Raw genomic sequence first — 21,836 nt, forward strand, 5'->3', positions numbered from 1 at the left:
TCGGTGCCCTTAAGCAACGCGTGTGCACGTACAACAAAGACACAATTCCCCCCTTGTATAGCCTTCACAGACTTTTTGGGCAAGTGCTGTGAGCGAGTGGCGCCTATGAAGGCCGGCACGGCACAAGAGGGGGTGGGTGACCAGCACCACGCCCGGCCGCCTTTGTCTCCCCAGTGGCGATGTTTACACATCACACCAGGTACTCATTTGAGGCTGAGTCGACCTAGGGAAGGGGGTCTTTGTCTCGTGTGTGTGTCTGTGTGGGGAGCGGTAGTGTAGCGGTTAGCACTACGCTGCGCTACGAACCTGGCGATCCGGGTTCGATTCCCGTCTCACAGCCAACACCGGTGACGATTGTCTGAACCGGTCCAGGGTCTCCCCTAGGTCGACTCAACCTCAAATGAGTACCTGGTGTGATGTGTAAACATCGCCACTGGGGAGACAAAGGCGGCCGGGCGTGGTACTGGCCACCCACTGTCGCGTGCGCCGTGTCGGCCTTTATAGGTGCTGCTCGCTAACAGCACTTGCCCCTACAATCTGTTAAGGCTACACGGGGTATCTTTGCCTTTGTACGTGGCACAGTCGGGGGGGGGGAGCCGGAGTGTAGCGGTTAGCGCGCGTGCCACCCCCCCGTGTTGCTCTCCGTGGTGGGGGAGCAGCGCAGGCGCGCGGGGGGCACATTCACCGCAGAGCGGGGTGCCTCTCGTCGGCCCCCAACGGGCGGCAGCGATTCGGTGCGTGAAGGTCGCCAGCGGCTGATTTTGATGGATGTCGGTGCAATGATCCTCGGCTACACGTCGATGCTACGAGCAAACTAGTGGACGTCTGTTGAGAGAGAGAGAGAAACAAGAGAGAGAGATTCGCATCTCATCGGATTCCTCCAGTACACATCGATATTCCGACTCTGAAACGCGTGCGTGGGTGCGCGCGTGCACCTAGAGTGTCACGCGCGTCGTGGTGACGTCACCGCCCACTTAGTGGTGAGTGGCGGTTGTTGTTGTCGTTGCTGCTGCATGTGTGCGTGCTTGCGTGTGCACGTGTGTGTGTGCGTGTGTGTATGCGTGTGTGTGTGCGTGTGTGTGTGTGCGTGTGTGTGTGTATGCGTGTGTGTGCGCGTGTGTGCGTGTCCGTGTGTGTGTGCGTGTGTGTGTGTGCGCGTGTGTGCGTGTGTGTGCGTGTCTGTGTGTGCGCGTCTGTGGCGCTACGAACCTGGCGATCTCAGTTCGTTTCCAGGACACGACTGACATCGGTGTGGCGGATAATCGGAACTTGTCCTGGGGCCTCCCCTAGGTCGACTCGGCCTCAAATGAGCACGTAAATGACTTCAGAGCCGTGTGTAAAACGACAGCACTGCGGAGACAATAGGCAGAGGAAGCAATGGTGTCTCGCCACACCGCCCCTGTCTGTGACGTGCAGGCCTTGATAGTAGCTCGCTAACAGAACTCTTGCCCCTACAATTGAAAAACGAAATTTACACTGAGACCCATGCGTGCATGCGCGGGGCTTGCTTCGCTTCTCTCTCCCCTTTCGTTTTGTTGTACCTTGGTCTACCGGTCACCTCCGTCCACCTGGGTCCGTCCCGTGCTCTCCTGCCAGTGCGCTTTGGACCAGAGGTGGGACAAAGTCATTGTTATGCAAGTCCAAGTCGAGTCTGAAGTCATCAAATTCATGACTCGAGTCTGACTCGAGTCCAAGTCACATGACTCGAGTCCACACCTCTGCTTTGGACACACCTCAAGCAGAGGTCGCAAACGGGTTTTGATTACTTACCCGTACCCGTACCCGGCCGCACCAGGGTCGCAAATGGGTACCCGTACCCTACCCGTACCCTGAGTGACAAACGTCTTCTTGGTTCTTTCGGTAAAGTCACGTAGAAGGAAAATAATCAAATAAAAAAATAAAACATAATAAAATAATTCTCACGACGTTTCGGCTACAACGCAAGCAGCCGAAACGTCGTGAGAATTATTATGTTTTATTTTTATTATTTTATTATTTTCCTTCTACGTGACTTTACCGAAAGAACCAAGAAGATGAATCTCTGCAGTCACGAAAGCTTTAAATCGAAAGAGTGACAAACGGTTACTCACCAGAGACTCACGGCCTACCCGTACCCGGCCGCACCAGGGTATCGGGTACCCGGTTGCGACCTCTGACCTCAAGTGGCCTCGGAGTGCACCTCGCCTGTCACAACGGCTGCCGTAACATCGCCGCCACTTCGCGGTGAATGGAGCGGTGGCGCAATCAGCCGTGGGCTTTGAAGCCGCGCTCTCATCTCGAACCCGTTGAGTTCGATTCCCGACCCTGGGCAACGTCAGAGGCGAGGTGGTATATGAAGCTTGCCTTGAGCCTCCCCTAGGTTGACTCGGCCTCAAATGACTACCCGGTGCGGTGTGTAAACATCGCCACTGGAGAGACAAAGGCGGTCGGGTGTGGTGCGGGCCACCCACCCCTTCGTGTACCGTTCCGGCCTTCATATGCGCTCGCTATCAGCACTTGCCCCTACAGTCTGTTAAGTCTATACGGGGGATCTTTGTCTTTGTGAACGTGACCGCGAATGTGGGTTGGGTGTGGCGCTGGCCAAACCACCACCCCTCCCCTCCCCCACCCGTGGTGTGACAAGCCGACCTGAATGTTTGCTCACTCACAGCAAACGGGCCTGGCGATCTGGCCGAGTGGCTCAGTGGTCGAGTGAGCAGTTCGCGATCGCAAGGTTGGGAGCTCAATTACCTGGCTGGGATGGTAGGTGGGAGGCGGGGGATGGGTTGGGGGGGCTGGTTGACTCAGTCCATCATCCATCCCATGGTGGGTTAAATGAGTACCACTTTTTCTTCTTGGTTCTTTCGGTAAAGTCACGTAGAAGGGAAATAATAAAATAATAAAAATAAAACAGAATTATTTTATTATGTTTTATTTTTATTATTTTATTATTTCCCTTCTACGTGACTTTACCGAAAGAACCAAGAAGATGAATCCCTGCAGTCACGAAAGCTTTACATCGAAAAGAGTACCACTTTGTCGAGAGGTCAACGGTGGTTTTGGTCTTGCGGGTAAACTCGCCCCCGTCATAGGAATGCGGAATGTCCACTGCTGGCTCGGGACTGCCAGCGGGAAAGGAGCGCTGTCACAATCGCTCAATTGAGCAGCAAATCGCCGTGACTTGAAGGGCGCGTGCGCTCAGGGTGTGTGGATGGCGAAACGGGCGGATCGTTGTGCGTCTCTGTGTGGTGCGTGTGTGTGTGTGCGTGCGTGACCTCCTGCCAGCGGGCGTTCGACACTTCACGTGGCCTCAAGGTGCACATGGCCTGGCACAAGCGTCGTGATGACGTCACCGCCACTTAGTGGCGAATGGCGGTTGTTGTGTTTGTGCGCGTGTGTACATGTGCATTGTTGTGTGTGTGTGTGTGCAAGTGTGGTGAGCGGTAGCGCAGCGGTTAGCGCGCTGTGCTCTGAACCCGGAGGAACCGAGTTCGATTCCTGCACACGACCAGTATCAGTGGCCGATATCTGAACCGGTCCTGGGCCTCCTCTGTGTCGACTCAGTCCTCAAATCGGCAACTGGTGCGGTGTGTTAGCGTCGTCACTAGACGGTCGGGCGTGGTGCTGGCCACCCACTCCTTCGTTGTGCCCTGCCGGAGTTTATAGGTGCTCGCTAACAACACTTGCCCCAAAAGTCTGTTAAGGCTATACGGGTGATCTTTGTCTTTGTGTGCGCGCGTTTGCACGTGGAGGGGTTCACGTGCGCGTGTCAGCGGCGTCTCAATGCTTAGCGCAATGAACCCGACGACCTAAGCTCGATTCCCGGACAGAGCTGTTAGCGAGCGATATCTGAATTGGTGCTTGGCCTCATCTTCCCTCGGGTAGATTTGGTTAGCAACCGGGGATACAAAAGTGGGCGGGACTTTGTCTTTGTACAGTTTTTTTTTAACAGATGGCATTGTGCAACGTGAATAATTGTTCGCGTTGAGCTTAGCAACGAAGGAAATTGCATCACCCTCGGTGCATGTCTGTCGTGTTTAATAGTGCACCCGATTATGAAACGTCCGTTGCTACATTTTCCTCTTCGGGATTGAATCAAGTGCAACCGCAAGAAACAAAAACATGAACAAGAAAACATCTTAAAGTGACTATGCGAGAGAAAGAGACTGTGGAAAGCGTTCGATTTCGTAACATTTCGGAAGCTAAGTTTGGCCTGAAGCCTCGAAAGTGCCTGGATGGATGCCCACCACACACCACCCTCTGCTGAGACACGGGGACAAATGGCTTTAGTCTTTTCACCGTTTCTAAATGCGCGCGCACGCTCTGAAACGCGCGGGCATTGTTCCTGTAATTCTATTAGCCGCACAATTGCTCAATATATACAAAGACAAAGTTCCCCCGCGTACTGTATAGTCTTTAACAGTCTGTTGGGGCAAGTGCTGTTCGCCAGCAGCTATGGATGGCCAGCGCCACGTTCGGGCCGCCTTTGTCTCCGGAGTGCCAATGTTTACACGCCGCACCAGGTACTCATTTGCTGCTGAGTCAACCTAGGGGAGGACCGGTTCAGATTACAATCGTCACTGGTGGTGACCGTGGGAATCTAATTCGGGTCGCCAGGTTCGTAGCGCAGCGCGCTAACCGCAACACTCCAGCTGCCCATAATAAATATATTCACACACACACGCACACGTGCATAATTACACAGTGTACGTTCCTCTTGAGCAGGCTGACGGTCGAGACGGAATAAGCCATCAGCGGATGAGCAAGGTCGGCTGCAGAGAATTAGCGAGGCGGCTCAGTGGGAGGGCAGGCTGGCCGAGAAGGGGGAGGGGAAGGCGAGTGGGTTGGGGGAAGACGTCGAAATGAGAGCCGAGAGACGCGGGGTTTTCAGCAGATGGGGTCGGGTGACGTTTAATGAGAAAGCTCACGTCCAGAATTAAAACCCAAAAATAAACGGGTAGAAAAATAAGAAAAATCGTTAGCGGAGGGTTGTTACGTGGTATGGGAAAGAGGATGGGCTAGGTACGGTGAAATGAATCGGAGCAGATCGTGCATCCGTAAAAGTAAAATGTTGAAATGTATTTAAATTAAAACGTGATATTGAGTGACGCTCATCCCATTCAATGTGGATTCAGCAATTTGTTTAGCAGTTAGATATAAAAGGAAAATCTGCACGCATTCATGTGCCAAGTCTCAATAAATAAATAAATAGCCATCTGTTGGTGATTATAATAAAGGTGGTGGAGATGTGTGGGGAATGGCAACGGATCTACCGTGGGATTTTAATGGGTCTCGGTTATCACATGGATCGCACGTCTAGTTCACGTCCCTGTTAGCAGAAAATATATATTAGCCGATGGCGCCGTGTACACGTTCTCACGGTGGCTTTTCGTCTTTAAACATTCGCGTTAATTTGTTTTTGTTCACGATTTTTTTTATTGATGCCTCATTATCTTGTATATCAGGAGGGAGCATTATAACGGCATTCATAACCTCAGAGATACGTCGCGGAACAGGAACACGCTGGCCTTATTTATGTTAGCCGACATAATTGTTAGTTTTTTTTTTCACTCGTATTTTCGTGTAACGACCCATCAATTCTGGCCGGTTGAAAGTTATTAACTCGGCCGATGGGTCCTGGTCCCCGATAAATCAATGCGAAGGGGTTGGGGGTGGGTGGGTGGGTGGGTGGATAGCGAGCTTGACAACATTTAACACGTGCCCGAGCAGTGTGCAATGCTGTAAAATTAGTAATTTGCTCAATTTAACTATAATTGAACCTCGCAGTTTCCGTGTGTCCGTGCGCACAGTTAATTGCATCTCTGCAACATCTTGTGTAATTGAGCCATTGATTTCTCTATTATTTTTCATCGCTCGGGTTTGGACCTGCATTAAGTTTTATATATATGAGCGCGTGCGTGTGTATGTATGTATGTGCGGGCAGCAATAGCAAAGTGGTTAGTGTGCACTCACGCTATTAACCTGACAGCCCATATTTAATTCCTTGCCACAGCTAAACAACCATCAGTGTCAATGAACTGAACCAATCCTGGGCCTCCCACCCCCCAGGATTCAATATAAAATAAACAGCCATGAGGAGTACTACTACGATTTTTTTTAAATTTTATTTTACCGGGTTAAGGCCCACTGAGCTCCACAGCTCTTTTTCAGAAGTGACCTGGTCACAAATAACCTCTCAACGAAGTGGCTTAACATGGTGGGAATAAAAAACGGAGGACCCAGAGAAAAACCCACGCGACCACCGGGAGAACACGCAAACTCCATCCTGTACGCCAGGCGAGGCAATTAACATTTCGCCACCGCGGCGCCCCAAACATCGGCTCTGGGGAGACAAAGACGGTCGGGTGTGGTCTCAGCCACAACAGCTATCGGTTGCTCCGAAGCTTGACTTTTGAAGGCGCTCGCTAACAGCGCCAGCCCCAGCGGTCTATGCGGGCTACGCGGGGAAGAGGAGAGATCTCGGTCGTCGTTCTCTTCCTGTACACATAAAACATTCACTTTTAATTATTTATTTCTGACACGCCATCTCCAAATCCACGTTAAAAAAATCCATATTTGTTACGCGGCCAAGCTTATCCACTTTGCGCGAGACAAATTTATTTGACTCGCGCCGTATTTACGAGGTCACGAAAGCACTGCGGATCAAAGCACAAACACGGCGAAGGGCAAAGAGCGACGCGCAGAGATACGCGCGCACGCCTTCAAACCGCCGGGCCGCTCCGAGGCTGGCCGATCGATGCGTCTAATAAGTTCCAAGGCGGCAACAGCATTGAGCGACAAAAGAAAAAAACGAGAAAACTTCTGTGCGCGTGGCGTAATCATTTGGAAACGATGTTCGGGGGAACGCGCGCGAGACGATAAGTGGGTGCGATGATGAGAAGTGATCTATGATGATGATGATGATGATAAGTGAGATGATGGTAAGTGGGACGAGGTTGGTGGCTTGGGAGAGAAAGTTGTGTTTTGTTTTGGCGCCCTGAGTCTTTGTCAAAGGCTCCTAATAAGAGCAAATTATTATTGTGTGTGTGTGTCTTTGTCGTTGTCACACAATTTATATTATTCTGTCACGTACAACACATGCAAAAAAAAACTTACTTTACACCCGTAACTTTTCTAAATACACTTTAGTAACTCTGAACACCAGTGGACATTTGGTGGTGTTAATGCATAAAGTAGTTTTAAGTTAACGCTAATATTTGCTTTGGTTTTCCTTGACATTACCCTCCTGATCTGCATTTTTCTTATCATCGGGTTGTGTTACCTCCGTGCTATCGGCGTCTTTTCACGAGCAGTCGCATTTCTCTCCCGTGTTAGGGAACGACGGTCCGTGCACTCGTACGTGTGTATGTACGTTGAACTTCTTTCGCACCGTACGTATCCAACCGTGATAATCCGTTGGCTACCACAGTGAAATCTCGTATTTCCTTCAGGTGACTTGTTTCATCCGCACACGAGCAGGGCACACACATTCCCACACTTTACAGACAAATAGATTTGTTTGTTGTTGTTGTTGTTTCATGACCTAAACCAGTATTTATTTTGGAATCCTCAAGAGCTGGGGTTTATCCAAATTCGGGTGAAAAAAACTTTACATGATGGGGTTTGATAATTAGTTTTTTACCCTTCTCTCTGGCAACAAAACTGACACCTTTTTTTACAAAGAGTCATGTTTGCATAGACCACAATACCTGCAGTCATAATGCAAACATTCATAATGCAAACATTATGACTGCAGGTATTGTGGTCTATGCAAACATGACTCCTTGTAAAAAAAGGTGTCAGTTTTGGTGCCAGATAGAAGGGTAAAAAACCAATTATCATATTTTTTACTGGCAAATAAGGTTCCAATGATGATGGGGTTTGTTGTATGAAGCATGGAAATTTAGGACACTCGAGTACGCAGTTTAATCACGGGTGACTGAGACCTGGATTTGAACCATGCCTCTAAGTGGTGCCAGATCACCGCTCTGAGTAACCGAGGCAATTCATCTTTGTTTTTAGTACTTTTTTTTGTGCCCGCTTCTCATACTTAACCTAAAAGGACATTTCATTTACCCTGAAATGTAAAGATACAGTTATGGCACCAATGGGGAGACATTCATCCAGCCGCGGATGAATGATTCTCCACTTCCCGGGTTATTTCGGTCGTTGGCGGTTGTTTGGGCATACTTCACCCCGCTGGTCAGTGCGGGTTGGTGAAGGCAGAGAGACGCCGCAGCGTAGTACAGTACAACAATGCGTATTGCTGCACTGATTTACAGTATGCTGACAAAATAGCCCCCGCAGAGGCTGTGAGTCCAGATCAGATATTAAATTTGTCTATTAACACGTGAGGTGGGCGTCAATTCAGTGGTTCCGATTTCTTTACGTGACCTATAGTGGTGAATCGTGTGATGAACACTTTTAAAACGAGTGGACTATCAAATAATTCAATCCCATTAGCCATATAAATGCATCGTTTCTACTCCAGTTTGCCACGTTAAGTGTTACCGATGACTGCTCTGGCCCATGAACTAACGGTAGCCTCCGGCACATTCGGCCAATTCCATTCATGAGTGGGCAGCGGACGGAATCCAGAGTAACCAAGAGAAAAAAACCAAACATGCAAGAGGATAATGCGCACAGCTTTACACACACAGATTCAGGAATTCATCGCTGTATCGCCATCTCCTGGCCGCTTTGCAGCAGCACAATCCACTCGTCGCAATTGACTGTCACAAATTTCGCTTCCGTCGAATTGACGCATCATCACAGATTGCTTCCTCTCATCTGTTTCATTCACACGCACCTCCACCATTACATTCACATACGGGCGCGTTGCTGTGCCGTTGTTAATTCCGTATAAAGCGCCTTGGTTAAGGTGCTAGATCGTTCCTGTTAAAATAAGATAAAACGACTCAGTATTCCCCGTCAGTTTCACATCCAAGCGCGACACAGGTCCAAACCAGCTTAGCTTAGTGGTCTGACGTGCCTCGGGCACAACCGAGGAGACGCGTCCTCGGGCTAAGGGGACATGACAATGTCGCACCTTCAATTAGCACGGTTGGCGACGCACGGTGCAAAAGAAGTTCAACGTAAATTTTGATTTAAAGCTTTCGTGACTGCAGGGATTCATATTCTTGGTTCTTTCGGGAAAGTCACGTAGAAGGGAAAAAAAAATAATATTAATACTTTATATTTATGAACTTTTATTCTTGGTTATTTCGGTAAAGTCACGTAGAAGGGAAATAATAAAATAATATACATATTTTTTTTTAAATATTTTATATATTTAACGTAGAAGGGAAATAATAAAATAATATTAATATTTTATATTTAAATACTTAATATTTACATTATTTTATTATTTCCCTTCCACGTGACTTTACCGAAAGAACCAAGAATATAAGTTCATCCATAGCACAATTTAAATGATCCGTGAGAAACACTCTCACGAGATCGATGTCTGTTTTCTTGCGGGTGTCAGCCAACTAACCCCCCCCCCCAGCCCACTGATGATAGTGTGAGGGGTCAGCGGCGTGTGACGTGCGTCTGTAGCTCTGACTGACAAGCCCGAGTCATCCGAGGCGAGGTTACCACAGGCGTGCCCAGGATGCCGGCCAGGGCTGGATATAAAAGTGGAAGAAAAAAAAACCTCTCGCTAATGATACGGCTAAAAATAAGCGCTGGAATAAACAAGGAATACTGATAAATGTCAACGCAATGCACCCCCCACCCCCCCCGAGCGTTGTGGGAACGGCGCACTTGTTGCGAATCACTCAGGAGACGGTTGTTGTGACGGCTCTGAAAAATGCGTGGGGGGTGGGGGGGTTGGTTAGTGGGGAGGTTGGGGAGGTTGGTTGGTGGGGAGGGTGGGGGGGTTGGTTAGTGGGGAGGTTGGGGGGGGTTGGTTGGTGAGGAGGGTGGGGGAGTTGGTTGGTGGGGAGGGTGTGGGAGTTGGTTGGTGGGGAGGGTGGGGGGAGGGGGTGATGCGTTGGGGGGGGGTTCGTCGGGGGCAAGGGGGCAGTGCTCTACTGACCGTGGCCTTGCGGGGTCCCTGATTCACGCAATCGCTGCTCGCTTGGCGGCCACGTTTACTTCATCAAATCCGTTCCAATTCAGCGGAGCAATCACTTTTGGCGCAAATCACTGCGTCGCGCAATCTGCTGCGCAAGAAATCACTCTACCGCCGCCGCAGACTTACTTAAAGCCCAGCTCTGACGAGACGATTAGGTAGCACAAATTGAGTTCATTATGCGAGTGGCGTCGGCCGCACGCGTTGGCAAACTGGCCACACTGACGAGATTGAAAATGAGAATGGCGAATGAAGCTAATTATGGGTCTCCGTTGTCTGCGCGCTTTTGCCTCCCCATTAAGAGAGAGGCAAGCGCGTGGGCGCCAGAGGATCGGTGTAGTGCGTCTGAACGAGCCATTCGGACCCTGGACGTGCAGTTGAGATACGACCGCGTCCAGGAAGACCGTGCCAGAGGCAGTGCGCTCGGCGTCCAGGGAGAGGGAGGAGATCACTCGCGTCTCGGCTCGTGATCACGAAGCACCAAGGGTAGTCACGTGGAACTTATTTCGCACCGTGCGTTGCCAACCGTGCCGAAGGGTGGTGCGGTGGAAGGACAACACAACTAAACACGCACGAAAAAGCAGTTCTGGGGAAATTCATTTTCAATCTAGAGGATTTAAAAATGTATGGCTCCTGTGGCTTCCTAATATGGGAAGAGCGTTCCAGACCGCCGCAGAAGCGGATTTTTGAAAGCGCGCGATGCGGTGCCCACCGTCTTTGTTTCGATGGGCTCGTCAAAAGGCGCCGCTGCGAATATGATCGGAGTTCGCGTGATGATCTATGATCCTTGACGAGACCAGCGAAGTATGCGCCCTGTAGCGTCAGATCTCCTAAGCTTTAGAACAAAATATATCAGCGGTGTCTCTTACGTGATGTATATCCGTCTGGCCCCGTTTTACGTCTCCTCCCCTGTACGTAGTTTCGCAAATAAGTCGTCACTTATTAATCCCACCAACCGATTTGCGTCGGCTCAACCCCCACGCTTACGTCGCTGTCAGCATCGTCCGTCATTTCTCGATATCCGTTGCCTCAGCCTTCGCCTCCACCACCACCTACTGCCCTGTACATCGCTTTGATTTAGGTCGTTTCGATATCCGTCGCACCTTTTAGGACGGCATCGACGGGGTATTGGTAAGCCGCTGCAACTATGCACTTATACATCTCGATTGAAAACGAATTTCTTTCGAACTGATTTATTTCTGTTTAGTTTGTTGTCCTTCCCCCGCACCTACGATGAGCAAGGTTGGCTACGAACGGCACGAAACAAGTTCAACATACATGCTCTTTGGTTCTTTCGGTAAGTCACGTAGGTAGAAATAAAACAAAATAAATCACAACGTTTCGATAACAACACAGGCCATCGTCTTCAAAGCTTTGTGACGTCATATTTGAGGGGGGGTCTGACTTTTTGTGACGATTGGGGGAAGGGGTCAAAAAATCGTCCAAAATCACGTGACGTCATTTATGGACGGCCCATTATCGCGTGCTTATTTATTTTTTGATATCAAACGAGCTCTGGCTGTGCCCACGAAAAAAGAATCCTGTTCCACAACAGTCGATGGCCAAGTGTGTGAATCCAGATCACGTGCCACCACCCCCATTGTTCTGGCTGAACAAGGTGAGACATCAAAACTTTGTACGCTTCGGCAACAGATCTGTGGAAATGTTTTATTGTTTGAAGCTCGCAGAGCGAAGTCACCTTCTTGCTCACGGCTCTACACGCTCGCACAAAGTTTCCACTTCGTGTTGCCCGCGCCTTCCTAATGCGCGTTTGGCCACGGGGGTTTTTTGTTGTTGTTGTTGTTTGAGCTGAAGTTTTTGAACCCCCACCTTGTTCCAAATGTAATGGTCGCGTTCAATGGGCGCGGTTTATTCCAAGGGTTGTATGCCTCATTAGAAGTAAAGCCGTTGGCCCTGACATTTGATCGCCCGTCTTGACCCTCCCGAACCCACCACGCCCACCTTAACGACAGATTATCCAAGAGAAGGCGTCCTTTTTTTTTAAACAAGACGTTGTTTTTGTGTTACCGGCAATGCAGTCGCTTTAGTGAGAGAAACTCCTCGCAGACAACATGTTGGGGCTGTGAAATATCAGGCCAGAATGTTGTCCTCTTGTATGAACAGGAAACGGCACACGACCGGATCGCCCTCAATGCAGACAATGCCGTCAGGGGCAAATAAGGCTAAGCCGGTTTGAGCCTGGCCGGTTTGGCAGGCTTGGGTTGTGAGGTGGCCAGGAGATGTCACTGGATCCTTGAATCTGATCGTGGGACACGTTCATCGTGGGTTTGGTTCACTCCAGGCGCTCTGCTTTCCTCCCACAAGAAGCAAAACACTCACGAATGGAATTGGCCAAACAAACCGACCAACGAATAATCCTGGGAATCAGTTGGATTGATAAAGGTCGTGCCTTTGATTAGAAAGTCCTTCCGTCCTACAAAACAAACCATTAACGGTCACCGTGACTTCTCCACTGCCTTGGAGAACACACGTTTACATATATATATTTTTTGAATATCTTTTTACACAAACTTTTTCCTTCTCAATCTGCCCTGCTGCCCTCTTCATCTCTGAGTGTCACAACAAAGCCTCGCTTGAGCTTGCGTCTCGGATAAAGCCCAGCAACTGCGAAGCGAGGGGACACACCATCGATCGCTCGTGTCCGATGCGAGCGCCGCTTTGTGTCTCAGAGACACAAAAGGAAGCGAGCATCCCCTGCATTCATCCATTGCGGCGGTCGCAGCAGCAGAAACAGCGGCCATGCTCAATCCACTGCCGGATGAAGGCCTCCTCAATGGCGCTGTCACCTCTCACGAGCTTTGCGATGCAGCAACCTGCAGATTGGCTATAGGGCTAATGCCCGGTGAGGTCGGTTCATTCCGAGGGCCGGTGTGTCGGTCGGTGTGGGGAAATTGCAAGTGTGATCAGACTAAAAAAAAAATATCTATATAAAACATGTTTTGATTAAAGTATTTTATTACCTCTAATGTGTACTCCTCATGGCTTATTTACGCTCTCAGTTGCCATTAAGTTTCCAACATATTCAGCAGCTCCCAAGATTCTTCCTCACAGGTCCCATCTGTGTTCTTTTTTTGGACCCAGCCCCAAATGGTACCAATGAAAATCGCGCGGCAATTTGGGCCCGGTTTGTTTACAAAATGCCCGCGGTGATTTTGTTATTGTTTACTCCCAGTCCGTCACTGCGCTCCATCTCCTTGGCGGACGCCCTCTCGAGGTCGTCTCGAGGTGGCCACGCCGGTGGGGGGGGGGGGGGGGGGTGCTTTGTGCAGAGGAAAGTGGGAACGTACAGTACTTATGCATTCGTCAAACGACGATAGAACGCTCTCTCTCTCTCGAAAAAAAGGGACTGTTAGCAACGAGATATTATTGCAGATATTTTTTCTACGCTCGAAAAACGTAACCTAAAACGTGGAGAGCGATACGAGATATATTATTCAATTTACGACCGAGGATTTCTCGGAGAAAGCCGTTGTTCCATTATATATCCATTCCTTTTTCTTTTAATGCGTTTCATCGCGGGCGTAGCCTTGCCCTCGAGGAGAGTGAAATGAGAGCTGGATAAACCAGATTCTTTTTTTTACTTTTCGTTTATTCTCCGAGCCATTAACAGCCACACCTGCATACGTTACGTGTCCTGCAGAACGTGCAGACGATAATGGGATCTCACCCTGCATCGTGACATACCGGTGTGTGGTGTTTTATATATTATTATTATTCTTACTTTTTACTGTATGTCAGGTAAGGCACAGAGACCCTGAGAAAGAATTTAATTTTATCAGAGGAGCTTTGGGCTACAACAAAGCAATGCGGGAAACTTACGAGTGTGCAGTCGAACGTTCTAATATCGTTAACGCAACATCGATGGAACTCGAGCTGGAGATAAATTAACTGTGAACAGCAAACAAACGGTACCGCAGTGATAAAACAATTTTTTTTTAACTTAAATTAACAAAGCAATGATTGTATCTATTACTTTATTTATATTTTACTTGTATTATTATATTACTAATGTAGAATTTATTTTACTTCATTAACTTCATTTCCAGCAAAACAACTATTTTTAGCCGTGCGATGTACTGTATAGCTCCAGAGAATTGACATTCAGAAATGTACGCGCGTGTATAAACACTCATTTTATTTGACTGAAAACATCTTCATAGACAGGTGACTGCAGAACTTGGGCAATTGTTGGTAGCACAGGCTCGATGCCTGGCCGGCTGCCTTCGAACTCCTCCATAATTCCTCAGCGAGGTGTGAGAGAAGCAATCTGCATGAACGATGATGCAATTACATAAAACCAAACTAAACATTATAAATGACCACGCACCATTCACATTTTTTTGTGTGAACAGTTCACCGGGAAGGAATGCATTTTAAACGTGATGGTTTCAACGCTCTTTCGAACGAGGACAGCCAGTGGCGTCACGACCCAAAACACGCGACCCTAAACTTCGTTAAGAGTACCCAAGTCGCTGAGCCACTGTTCGCATTCCCCAACAAAGCGTACAATGTGTCTCGGTCACCGTGTTTCCAGCCTAGAAGTGGGAGAAATATCTCGGTTCATACGAATCCAAATTACATCCGTGCATGTATATTACAGGAACAGCCCCCCTCCTTGTCAATCCACTGCTGGATGAGGGGCCTCCCCGCGGGGGTCATGTGACCGCACTTGACAACGCTGGCTGGTCACTGCGTGTTGGTAAAAGCACTCCTCAGCATAGACATCGGGAGCATATAAGTCCGGTACAATAATGGGATGCTATGCATGACGGTCACCCATCACAGCACGATTCGGGCTCGTAGCCTGCTTCAGCTTCCGAGATCTGACGAGCCGCGATGCATTCTGGGTGACGAGGTCACAGGCGCATATTGCGCGTTTCAGTCTGGATTTCAATCTGGAATTATTGCACCGCGCAGACTGGGTGGCAATGCCTCGGGCCGGCTGGCACGATGTTGGTCTATTACAGTCGAGGCTCCGAGCTGTATTGTTTTGAAATAACGCGCATTACCCGGCGCCAATTAGAGACTATCAATAGCCACGTTGAGGCTGTTTCAACAGCGCGAACGTGCGCCGGAGTGGAAGGATTAGACACAGGTCACTGATGTTTTTTTCGCTCTCAAAATATTGAATGCCGAGACGGCGGGCAATTACAGAATCTAATTGCATGAAAACAGGGGTTTACCGTGTGTGTTTTTGCGCGTGTAATTTCTGTTGTTTATTTATCGCTCTTCTCTTTCTCTCTGCCCTCTCCCCCCCAACCGCCAGGGCTGATGTTGAACAACTCTCCATACCTCGGCCAACAGGTGAGCATGGAACAATGCAATGACACACTTCGTAGTCACCGATGCATCGTGGATAACACATTGCGTGGCATGAAAGGGTTGAGGAAGGGAAATCCCCCCCCCCCCACACAACCCACAAGGAGGCCTCTCCGATGCGCTTTTCTTGTCAGTACGCACGTCCGTTGAACGTACGTGGCCAACCTTTGCTACTCGGCGTGTTGGTTGGCACGATGTCCGACGTTTCCGCTCCGCGCACTTCACCAAGGAGACTCCGGAGCGTGCAAGCCAGTCGTTGGGACACCGCAGGCCGAGAGGGATGCGCGGCACAGCACCGACGACGATTCGCCGGGCTGACGCTGCCCAGCGGTGAACCCCCGAGGGTGGATCGACGCGGGGGGCCGTGTTCGCGAATCCCGATCCGATCACGTCCTACGGGATTGAACCTCGCTCGCTCGCTCGCTCGCAGCTCGCGATGACTGGAACACGTTGTGTGCGGGGTGGAAGGTGATGGGAAAAGCAACTTTCGAAGTTTGGAAATGGAAGGCGGAAGAGAAGTGTTCTAAGACAGGCAGTAAGACGAGGTTGTGGCGGGTGTTAACACTGTTAACACAACTTGGGGTTTGGGATACTCAACATTGCGGGAGAGCGTCGCACAGTATTTGTAATCAGGGAGCGGAGGTTGCGATTGGTGGGACGTGTGTGTGCGGGGCGGAGGAGGTTTAGATTTTTTACCGAGGCGACGTTGGAGTGGCACCCAAGTGTTGTTCACGGTGGCGGTAATCAGAATGTGGGAGCGAACCCTGAAGGACAGTGCTCGACTTTGCAACAACTTTCGGAAGCAGCAAACGAAAGAGAGATCGATGGCGTTGGTGTGGTGCAATCGACAGCATTGGCCATGATGACCTCGTGACCTCGACTCGCCGGCTTGAGGGTTTCCACCGTTGAAGGGATGTCGCGCTTTGTTGAATTCTCTCGCGCGCGTGGATAAATTGTGATGGAGAGTTGCACATTTCCTCCACCTAACCGTCTGCCCCCCACCCCCTTCAAAAAACAATCTCACATTTCCACGTGTTTTTTTTCTCAACATGACATTCTAGATTTGCCACTCAAGACACTTTTGCACAAATACTGGTTATTTGGATCTTGAGTGCTTGTCCCGTGTCATTATCCACTTGCCAATCACGGCTGGGCAGAGCCGAAGGAAGAGCATCCACTCGCAATCAGTGGGGACGAAGACAGATTTCCACGTGTTTTTGTTTTCAAGCTGTGTGACAACAGCAAGGACACGATGCCTGTCAACACGGCTCGATCGCATGGTCGGCTACGTACGGTGCAATATGTAGTTCAACACACATACGGAGGTGCACCCAGCACACCACTCACTTGGCTTTTCTGACACCGTGATAGGCTGCGTGTCTACACCGTTTACACTGTGGGAGCGGTGGCGCATTGGTTAGAGCACTTCGCTATGAAACCGGTGACCCGGGCTCGATTCCCCGCTCACGGCCAATAACAGTGGACAATAGTCGAACCGGTTCTGGGCTTCGACTCGGTCGACTCGTCCTCAAATGAGTACCTGGTGCGGTGTGTAAACATCGCCACTGGGGAGACAAAGGCGGCCGGGCGTGGTGCTGGCCACCCACCCCTTGCCGTGCCGGCCTTCATAGGTGCTCGCAAACAGCACTTGCCCCAACAGTCTGTTACAGGCTGCACAGCGGCATCTTTTGTATTTGCCTTGACAGACTGTACACACCTCCTCGTTGAAATGGAACCGCATGAGCGGACACAAGACTATAATTGCTGTGGTGTATGAATCAGAAACGTGGGCGTGAATGAAGAAAATGAACAGAAAACTTCAGTGTGCACAAAAAAGCATGGACAGACGCATGCCTTTGGATTACGTTGACGGACAAATGATGGCCAATGGTTGAGAATAATTGTAGAATGACAGCGACTGCTCGGAACACCACTGAGAGTACGTCCTCCGCAGAGACGGAGCAATGAACGCAGCTCGTTTGAAGGGAGCTTCGGTGGATTGGTGTTTTCTAAGTTATATTAAAGCTGTGCTATGGGCATCGTGCCAAGAGATAAAGGCATTTACACGCAGAACTCTCATAGATCGCGGTGCAGATATCGCCGTGGAAGTTGACCGTACAGAACTACTTCTGAAGTCAATTCAACAGGCTTCCTTATCGACACGTAGATCACACCTTTCACAAACCACGACGAGAGTGTCGGTCACGTGTTAAACCGCAACTTCTCATTCTCAGAGCTGTAAAAAGCCAACATTTATATAAAACTAGCAGCCCCCACGTCCTTTGGATGGGGCATGAGACCGTCCATTCCTCACACCCTCCAGCCAGCAAAACTTGTTTTGTTTTGTTATCACACAGAGTACGGAAGCGGCGATTAGTGCGATCCTTTTATTGCGCGGTCCCAAGTGGCTGGGCTGAGACCATCGATTCGCTGCGCTGGAGAAAACGACTCAAGCACAGATGGCTCAGACCTGACTCCCTGCCACTCACCATGGAACCCCCCCCCCCCAACACTCGTCCTGCCACTTTTCTCAAGACAGCAAAGTTGCGTTCGGCGAGACGCAGGAGAGTGACGCGCCACTCATCTGGGACGTCTCCACGTCCGCGGCGACATCGCCGATGGTGGCTCGGAGCGGGCGTGGCACGGGCACGCGAAACGGGGGGTCGATAGCGAGCATCCCGTGAAACAAACTATTTTTTTTATTTCAGCAATTTGCTTCGCCGCCATTGGCTGTGCGCGCGCGAGTTGCGCACCACCTGTGGTGTGTGCGTGTGTGTGTGTGTGCGTGTGTGCGTGTGCGTGCGTGTGTGTGTCTGTGTGTGTGCGTGTGTGTGTGTGCGTGTGTGTGCGTGTGTGTGTGCGTGTGTGTGTGTGCGTGCGTGTGTGTGTGCGTGTGTGTGTGTGCGTGTGTGTGTGTGCGTGTGTGTGTGCGTGCGTGTGCGTGTGGTGCGTGTGAGTGTGTACGTGTGTGTGCGTGTGCGCGTGGTGTGTGTGTGCGTGTGTGTGTGCGCGTGTGCGTGTGTGTGCGTGTGTGTGAGTGTGTGTGAGTGTGTGCGTGTGTGGTGTGTGTGCGTGCGTGTGCGTGTGTGTGTGTGCGTGGGTGTGTGAGTGTGTGTGTGTGAGTGTGTGTGTGCGTGTGTGTGGTGTGTGCGTGTGTGAGTGTGTGTGAGTGGTGTGCGTGTGTGTGTGTGCGTGTGTGTGGGGCGTGTGAGTGTGTGGTGTGTGTATGTGTGTGTGTGCGTGCGTGTGAGTGTGTGGTGTGGGTGTGGTGTGCGTGTGCGTGTGTGTGTGTGTGTGTGCGTGTGCGTGTGTGTGGTGTGTGTGCGTGTGTGTGGTGGCGTGTGTGCTTGTGTGTGTGCGTGTGCGTGCGTGTGTGCTTGTGTGTGTGTGCGTGTGGTGTGGGTGTGTGTGTGGTGTGGTGTGCGTGTGTGTGTGGTGTGCGTGTGTGAGTGTGCGTGTGGTGTGCGTGTGTGTGCGTGCGTGTGCGTGTGTGTGTGCGTGTGTGTGTGCGTGTGCGGTGTGCTTGTGTGTGTGTGCGTGTGCGTGTGTGCTTGTGTGTGTGTGCGTGTGCGTGTGTGCTTGTGTGTGTGTGCGTGTGCGTTGCGTGTGTGCTTGTGTGTGTGTGCGTGTGCGTGTGGTGTGTGCTTGTGTGTGTGTGGTGTGCGTGTGCGTGTGTGCTTGTGTGTGTGTGCGTGTGGGTGTGTGTGTGCGTGGTGTGTGCGGGTGTGCGTGTGTGTTGCTTGTGTGTGTGTGCGTGTGCGTGTGTGCTTGTGTGTGTGTGCGTGTGCGTGTGGTGTGGCTTGTGTGCGTGTGGTGTGTGTGGGTGTGCGTGTGCGTGTGTGCTTGTGTGTGGTGCGTGTGCGTGTGCGTGTGTGCTTGTGTGTGTGTGCGTGTGCGTGTGTGCTTGTGCGTGTGTGCGTGTGCGTGTGCGTGTGTGCTTGTGTGTGTGTGCGTGTGCGTGTGCTTGTGTGTGTGTGCGTGTGCGTGTGTGCTTGTGTTGTGTGTGCGTGGCGTGTGCGTGTGTGCTTGTTGTGTGTGCGTGTGCGTGTGTGCTTGTGTGTGTGTGCGTGTGCGTGTGCGTGTGTGCTTGTGTGTGTGTGCGTGTGCGTGTGTGCTTGTGCGTGTGTGCGTGTGCGTGTGCGTGTGTGCTTGTGTGTGTGTGCGTGTGCGTGTGCGTGTGTGCGTGTGTGTGTGTGCGTGTGCGTGTGTGCTTGTGCGTGTGTGCGTGTGCGTGTGTGCTTGTGCGTGTGTGGCGTGTGCGTGTGCGTGTGTGCTTGTGTGTGTGTGCGTGTGCGTGTGTGCTTGTTGTGTGTGCGTGTGCGTGTGCGTGTGTGCTTGTGTGTGTGTGCGTGTGCGTGTGTGCTTGTGCGTGTGTGCTGTGCGTGTGCGTGTGTGCTTGTGTGTGTGTGCGTGTGCGTGTGCGTGTGTGCTTGTGTGTGTGTGCGTGTGCGTGTGTGCTTGTGCGTGTGTGCGTGTGCGTGCGAGTTTGATTGCCGCTCAAGGCCAACGCCCAGCGTGACGATTGTCGGAATCTGCCCTCGGCCTCCCCTAGGTCGACTCGGCCCCAAATGAGTACCTGGGTGCGGTGTGTAAAATCATCGCCAGTGGGGAGACAAAGGCGGTTGGGCGTGGTGCTGGCCACCCACTCCCTCGTTGTACCGTGCCAGCCTTCATAGGTGCTGCTCGCAAACAGCACTTGCCCCAACAGTCAGTTACAGGCTACACGGGGGGTCTTTGCACGCATCATCATCATCACCGTCATCATCATCAGCAGCGACAGATTGTTATCAGCAGCAATACCAGGAGCACCATCATTATGATGATGGTCATCATCATCTGCAAAAGGCATAGAAGCATCATCACCATCAGTAGCAGGAATAGCATAAACACCATAAGCATCATTGATAGCAGCATCATAATATTATAATCAACAGCAGCGTCATCAGCAGCAGCAACAGCACAGCAGCAGCGCGTCGGCTATTGCCTGCGGTGGTTTAACCTCGAAGTCTTCCTCCCACCTCCGAACCAGTTCCTCCCAGGGAGTCCCTGACCACAGCGGAAGTGCTGCCCAGAGAGCGAGCGGACGACGTACACGTGACCCATTCCTCGTGTGTGCAGTGGCAGCACGGGAAGACAGAATGATGTCAGAACGAAAAGCAGATGTTCTCCCGACTACCAGCTCATCCACTTGCTGCTTAGTCGCCTTGTATGGAGGAGTAGGGTATAACATTTCAGATGGAGACATTCTTGAACAGTGTAGCACACGCTTGAGGGGGCCCAGTGGCTCGGAGGTCGGCGAGTTGAGCTGGCCCAGCCGAGATCCCGGGTTGGGATCCAAACAGCCACCTGTGATTAATCCGGGATCTCAAATGGAGCGAGTTGATGGCCGTGGCCCGGCCACCAATGATTGCAGACACAAAAGCCATCACATTAAAACGTGGTTCCGCGCTACAGGTGAATTCAAGCTTGTGAGAATTTTCAAAAATGTCGGTTTAATTGTCACGTGGCAAACCATATGCGCAGTGGCAGAGCCGGCGAGAACGCGATGTGCCCCTGGTCTGTGGAACGGAGGTCCCTTGAAAGCGTTCTCAGAGGTAGCTCTGCGGCATCCACTTCCTTCGGACCGTTCTCTTAACGCGGAGGGTTGCAAATCATCTTTGAAAGATCCGAACGGGGACTTTGTCTAACGATGTGGCACGATTGGGGAAATAACGAGAGCGCAAGTGGGCGGGTGGAGGGTGGTGGGGGGTAGAAACAGTTTTGTTCGTTTAGCCGCGCGAGTCGCGGGAAACATTGCACCGTCCAAGAGTTTTGCGTGCTAAAAGTTGCGACTGAAACAAGACGCTTTGTGTGGGCTGCTCATTAAAACGGTACATATGTCGGCAAAATGAAGCGCCGTTAAAAATACAGCTCGTTTGATATCCCTCGGATCGTTTCGCCAGTATGTGCACTATTAGCATCCTTCATCAAGCAGGCCAGCTGTTAGCAGTAAGTTAAGATCATTATTCCACCCCCCCCCCCCCGCGTTTCTCCTGCATCGCTGGCTGATGCGTTCCGTGCCGGGCGCAATTGCCCGGGGGTGGCTATCGTAATGAGACCTTCTAATTGACAGCCCCATCCCCACCGATGTATGTAGCGGCTGCGCTGGCATTCGTCTGCGTGCCCTTCAGCTCTATGGCACCGGGCACCGATGCCGCTCTGTCCGTAGCGGGAGGGTGGGCCGCTAAGCGAGATGTTGGGGAGGGTACGAGACGGGTTGACAGACCGGGAAGCGATGAGCGACCTTGATGAAACTATCGGCTCCCACCCAAACCACCACCGCACCGCAAGCGGTCACCTTGAAGTCAAACCCACACTCGGTCCATTGATGTTCCAAGGTTTCAATCCCAGCCCAGAAGAACTCTTTGTCCCATCCTCAAACAACTTGTTCAGGGCTGGCACG

General features: G+C 51.0%; 1 long non-coding RNA gene across 2 annotated transcripts; it reads right to left on the minus strand.

The window, feature by feature from the left end:
- Positions 1–497: 497 nt before the first annotated feature.
- On the minus strand, positions 498–2,167 carry LOC133340322 (uncharacterized). Of its 2 annotated transcripts, XR_009754884.1 has the most exons (4): positions 2,091–2,167; positions 1,542–1,600; positions 1,210–1,350; positions 498–825 (listed from the first exon to the last, which is right to left on the minus strand). It is a non-coding gene; the product is annotated as an uncharacterized LOC133340322 (long non-coding RNA). The 2 variants fall into 2 exon arrangements; XR_009754883.1 differs by lacking the exon at positions 2,091–2,167 and having other exon boundaries at positions 1,542–1,715.
- Between the last annotated feature and the right edge of the window lie 19,669 nt (positions 2,168–21,836).

Source organism: Lethenteron reissneri, chromosome 9 (genome assembly GCF_015708825.2).
Source record: "Lethenteron reissneri isolate LAM-NWPU_2019-01 chromosome 9, ASM1570882v1, whole genome shotgun sequence".
Taxonomy (NCBI): domain Eukaryota; kingdom Metazoa; phylum Chordata; class Hyperoartia; order Petromyzontiformes; family Petromyzontidae; genus Lethenteron; species Lethenteron reissneri.